This window comes from Sciurus vulgaris (genome assembly GCF_902686455.1).
Source record: "Sciurus vulgaris genome assembly, chromosome: 2".
In the NCBI taxonomy this organism is placed as follows: domain Eukaryota; kingdom Metazoa; phylum Chordata; class Mammalia; order Rodentia; family Sciuridae; genus Sciurus; species Sciurus vulgaris.
The window spans coordinates 28,724,349-28,730,348 of NC_136462.1; positions in this window are offsets into that span (position 1 = coordinate 28,724,349).

Genomic DNA, 6,000 nt, shown 5'->3' on the forward strand with positions numbered 1-6,000 from the left:
ATAGGCCGAAGGGAGGAGGTGAAGGGTGTGAGTGTGGAAGACAAGAAGGTCCCAGGCAGGGACATCAGCAGGGACCCGAGGGGGTGTGTGCTTGGGGCATCCGAGGGACAGTAGAGAAGCCAGTACTGAGGCAAGAGAGTGGCAGCAGACAAGTCAGCAGGGAAGCGGGGCCAGGGCTGGGGTAGTCAGGTCACGCACAGCCTTGGAGGCCACTGGAAGGATGCTCGCTTTTATTCTGAAACCGGTAGAGACCCAGAGGAGGGTCCACCCTCCTCCCGCCTCTTCCTCTCTACCTTAGCTCCTGTGCTTTTCCTTCGTAGCACTTTTGTAATTATTTTACTAGTTTATTTACTTATTTTCTTCATTTGAATGTTAACTCTATTTTTGCATTTCCTTAATTATTTCAACAAATGTTTATTAAACACCTGCTGTGTGCCAGACAATGCCGTAAGTACTTGGGATAACTGTAAGTTAGTTGAAAAAATTTTTTTGACTTTTCTCTAAATGAGATGGTGGATCAGTTAGCTTCTGCTGTGTAACAAACCAAGAAAAAAATCTCGATGGCTTAAAACAACCATGTTTTTAGCTGATGCATCTCTGGGTTATCCAGAGGTTTCCAGAAGACTGGACTAGGCTGATCTCAGGTGGGCTCAGACAACTGATAGTTTGGCTGATAACCAGCTGGTCTGAGATGGCCTTTTTTGGGGTGAGTCTTCTCACATGGTCTCTCTCCCCTGACGGGCATGCCTGGGCTTGTTTCCATGGTACCTGCAGGATTCCGGGGTAGAGCAGAAGCATCCAAAGCTTCTTGAGGCCCAAGCTCAGAACAGGCAGAGGTCCATCCACCACATTCTCCTGACTGAAGAAAGCCACAAGGCCAACCCAGACGCAGGGGGCTGAGCAACAGACTCCACCTCTCATGGGAGACATTGGAGGAAGCGTGCGGGGACACATCTGCTGCCCCCCCAGTGGGAAGCCATGGGAGGTCTGAGAACAGAGGAGCCCCTTGCTCCAAGTGAGGTTTCATGGGATCTCTCTGGACACAGTGGAGAGTTTCCTGTGGGGAGCAAAGTGGAAGTGGGGAGACCAGCTGGGATGAGAGCACCGGTTACCATGACAGCCGCAGCAGATGTTGGTGGCACAGACCAGCGAGGTGGTGGCGAAGGTGAAGAGAGAGGCGGTGGGCAGTCCAAGGAGGGTGTCCCTTGTTTCTCGGTCACTCTTCGGGTCCCTAGTAGAGGCTGGATAAAAAGTGGTCAGTGAGAGAGGTAATAGTTAAGGTCTCGGGACCTGCACTGCCTTTATCACCTCTCAAGCTGGGCTTGGGGAGCTCTTTAAGGACAGTAATAATCATACCTGTGTTTCACTCAGTTTGATTGACATTTGTGTATCACCTATTAGGTAGTAGGAATCATAAATATGAATAAGGCAGAACTCCCCCACCTTCACAGAAAGAAGGGAAAATGATCAAATAACCAAACATCTGTGCCACAACGCACAGATGACGTCCTTCCATCTTTGAACGCTACCATTCAACAGTTAATATTTGTTGAATGAAAGACTGCCGGATTCTGGGGGACCCTGTCAACATAGTGATTCGCTATTCAACAGAAACTAATGTGGAGAGAAATGCAAAATGATCTCTCACATAGAAAGATGGGTCTCATTCAGTAGTATTACTAAAAAATTATTTTTATGTATTTAAGATTAAAAAATAATAAACACTTGTGTGCACTCTGTTAAGGTTAAGAAATAAATTCTGAGCAGAGCTTACGGTCCCTGTACACTGCTTCCTAAATCCACCCGCTTCTCACCACAGTTTAAGCCATATGTAATCCAGAATGTGGTCTTTGTCATTCCTGAACATTCTTCTATATTTTGACCTATATTTCTATATTTGAACTATATCTGTGTGTATAACTAAGCATCAAGTATTGTCTGGCATGATTTTAAACTTTTTATATTGTTAAGATTTCTTATTTGGTTTCCAATACACTGAATAGTAACAGCAGGGTTTGGCCTATAGGCATCCCACAGAGATGATTTTTGAGAATTCCATGGAACTACCAAGGAATAGTTGTGATATACCCAGCATCAGTCCAATAACATCACCCCAAAGGCAAAGAACAGCGCTAAGGTATATTTACTGGATAGGTCAATCCCTTATACTGACAGCATAAGCCCCATCCTTGGCCCTGGTACAAATTAGAAAACAGGGCCAACTCCTCTAGGTGGGCAACTGCCTGCTAACATGCACAGGCTAGGCAAGTTCCCATTTGTACAGTGAACGACCTACACAACTATACCAGCATCCCTGTCATGTATTACAGTGTGCCAGGAGCTGCACATGAATGGACACATTTAATTCTCACAACAGTTATAAACGGTAAGTACTACAGTCCCCTCCCCCATTATAAGGGCATAGAATATTGAGGCACAAAAAGCCTAAGTAAATTCCCCAAGATCATACAGCTAGTAAAGTGGGTGAGGCCAGGACTCAAACCCAGGCAATGCACAGTCTTGTGCTCTTATGGACTGACCTCTGCCACCTGTCATTTCACTCTTTCCAAGAACTCTACCAAGCAGTTATTATAATGAGATTCTCCAAGCTGTAGATGTGGCAAATGAAGCACGGAAGGTCTGGTAACTTGCTCAAGGTCACATAGCCAGCACAGCCAGGATTTGGACTCAAGCAGTCTGTTGCTCTTGAGCAATGCTCAACAGCCAAGGTCCAGCCAGGTATCACCAGAAAAACCCCAAACCCACCACATCTCCAAATCTCCTGACCCTAGTCTATTTTATGAGGCTAAGAACTCTTGCATCTGCAGTAATGTAATAACGTTGGTGGAACCAGATACCGCTCTGCTTTGTAGGAACTTTATATAAACTCACGCAAGGGAAAAGTTCAAAGGATCTCTCCAACTGGGACTAATGAAGGGGGGGGGGGGAGTGTGGGGGTTGGGAGGACCTAAGAATTGAAATGCCTGAGTTGCCTAAAGTTCCTAAAAGAAGTGGAGTTGGACTCATTTGGGGTGAAAGCCTACCACAGTCACAGCACTTGGGTAAGGTAGAGCCCCCAGGATTAAATTACCCCAAAACTTTGCAGATTTAAACAATAAGCTCCCATTATCCACCCAGGTCTGGATGGTCAGGAATCTAGAAAGAGCTGGGTGGTTCTGGCTCAGGGCCTCTGGTGAGGCCGCACTGTGGCTCTTGACTGGGGCTGTCCAATCTGAAGGCTGGGCTGGAAGACACACTTCTAAGAAGGCACGCTCACATGGCTCTTGGCGTGAGTCCTGGGCTCCTCCCCAGTTGAGTCTCTCCATGGGGCTGCCTTAGTGTCCCTGGGACACAGCAGCTGACTTCCCCCTGCATAGGTCACAGAGAAAAGAGAGAAAGGTATGTCCTACCTTTTATGATCTAGGCTCCCAACCTTTCTGCTTTGTTCTATTCAATAAAAGTGAGGCACTAGAACCAGCTCCCCCTGGCAGGGAGGTGAACAGTCTCTACTTCTTGAAGGGAGGAGTATTAGAGAATTATTTGTGCCAGGTCTGGTGTTACATGCCTGCAATCCCAGGGACTGGGGAGGCTGAGGCAGGAAGATCACAAGTTGGAGGCCAGCCTGGGCAACTTGTGAGATCCTGTCTTACGAAAAAGAAAAAAAAAGGACTAGGGATGTTTTAGTGGTAGAGCATCACTCAATTCAATCCTCAATACTAAAAAAATAAAAATAAAAATAAATGTATTTATTTGTGAACTTTCTTTCAACCTACCACACTTCCCAAACTGACATGAGCACAAGGGGTCAAGAGGCAGTTTTCTGTCTTGGCTTTGCCTCCAACTGACTTTCTGACCTCAACAGTCTCTTTTTTCCCCTCTGGGTCCATTTCTCCAGGTGCAAATTTTGGGGGAGGTAATGATAGGAACCATTTTAGAGTGTTCTTTGTGAATGTGAGTTTGGCAAGAGAGAAAGAAGAAGTCTTACCTGGTTATTTTATGGTGCTATTTCCTGTGGCTGAGAGCAAAGGACTCTGCAGCCACATCACCTAGAGGCCCAGCTCTCCATTTACTCCTGGGTGACCTCAGTAAGTCACTTAACCTCTCTGTGCCTCATTTCCACACCTATGAAGTGGGAGAATATAATACCACCAACCACCCTCAGGCTGTATGAAGGTTTGAATGAGTTCATGTTGGTAGAGTTCTTTAGAAGTGTCTGGAACATAGAAAACACGGTAGGAGCGTTTGCTAAATTAAAAACATTCTTGTAACACTCTAGCCGAATATAACTAGCAGCTGGGAAACTGTCCTCACAAGCAGAGTGAAATGATTTATAATCAGGGGTTACCTAGGTAGCACGAGCCCTCGCCTGTCAGAACAAAACCTGGGCCCTGCTGCGTCAATTGGTTAGTTGCTATATCATGGTGGGGGTGGTCCTGAAAGTGAGAAGGGACAGGGAGGAATCTCCGAAGATTTAGGGATATAGATGTATATCAGTGTATTAGTAATTGATCAGCCTGGTTTAAAGTTAGCAGGATATTTTGTCCATAAATGGGCTTATTAAGGTCACTGAAAACAATTTTTTTTTTTTAAAGTGGGGATTGAACCCAGGGATGCTCTACCACTGAGCTACCCCTCCAACCCTTTTTATTTCATTTTGAGACAGGGTCTCACTAAATTGCCCAGGCTAGCCTTGAACTTGCCATCCTCCTGCCTCAGCCTCCCAAGTTGTTGGGACTGCAGGCATGCACCACACAGCACGGACATGGCTCTGTTCATACTAGTTCAGTTCTCCCATCCTGGGCTGTTCCCTGTGCCAGGACAGAGACTTCGGTCGAACGCCTAGTGAAGGAGCCCAGACCTGAGACTGAGATCTAGCCGACCGGTGTTTGACAAGAGCAGGGATACTCCAGCTGAATCTGGAAATGAGTTGAGAAGGGTGGAACTGGGCAGAGCAGAAACTACCCAGCGAGTTGGTGGTGTGCCCCCTGGGCAGGTGGCTGCAGAACTAGGTACTTTTCCTCTCTGAGAATTATTTCAGAAATCAAGTTTTGAAGTCTAAAGGGTTGGCCGCTACTATTTAGTTATTTGAACTAAAATAATAAAAATCCCCTAGCTACTCTAAATTTTTTTGGGTTGAAAAAGCACATTATGGTGTATCTTTACTGCTTACAAGATGGCAAGAGGGGATTTTTCACAAAGTTTCCCGAATCAGTAGGGAAAACATTTACCTGAGGGCAGAGTTCTACAGGAAGGGGCCTGAAGGGGTGGCCAGGTGATGACAGGGAAAGTCCCCCTGCAGAGTGGCCTGCAGTCCAGCCCGCTTGGCTTTCAGATCAGATGAAGACTTGCAGGAAGCTTCCAGAAGGGTGTGACTGCCCTCCACAAGGCCAGTCCTAAAGGGTAAAAGCAGGGTTTTCTGACATTTTGGCCAGATCATTCTTTGTTGTGGTGGCTGTCCTGTGCATAGCAGGATGTCTAGCAACATCTCTGCTCAGATGCCAGTATAACCCCCAGTTGTGAAAATCAAGAACGTCCCTAGACGTTGTCAAACGTCCTGTGGGGAGATGGGCCAAATTGCCCCAGGTGCATACTGGGCTAAAGAAGTGTGCATCCGAAAGTTCCTGTTCCTTCTGTCAATCTGGACCTGGTGGCTTCCTCACAGCTTCCCCCTGGAAGCTCAGGAAACTTCTGGACCTCTGTACTTGCTCCATGCAATTTCTGGGTCTCCATGGTTGTGACCTGCTTCAACCTGTGAGCATGGCCATGCTGATAGCAGAGCCCCTGGCCAGGCCTAGAGAGGACACAGGGTTGCTTCCAGAAGGGCTGCTTCCAGGTTCCCCTACAACCTAGTCCTTCCAGACAAAAGGGCAGGGGGCAAGGCCCCTCCAAGGTTGAGCGAGAGGTCACTCCACTTTTTTAGTTTTCCACTAGATTAAAAATGAAGATATATCAATGTGAAGCAAAAAAAAAAAAAAAAAAAAGGCACGTTTTAAAAACTAG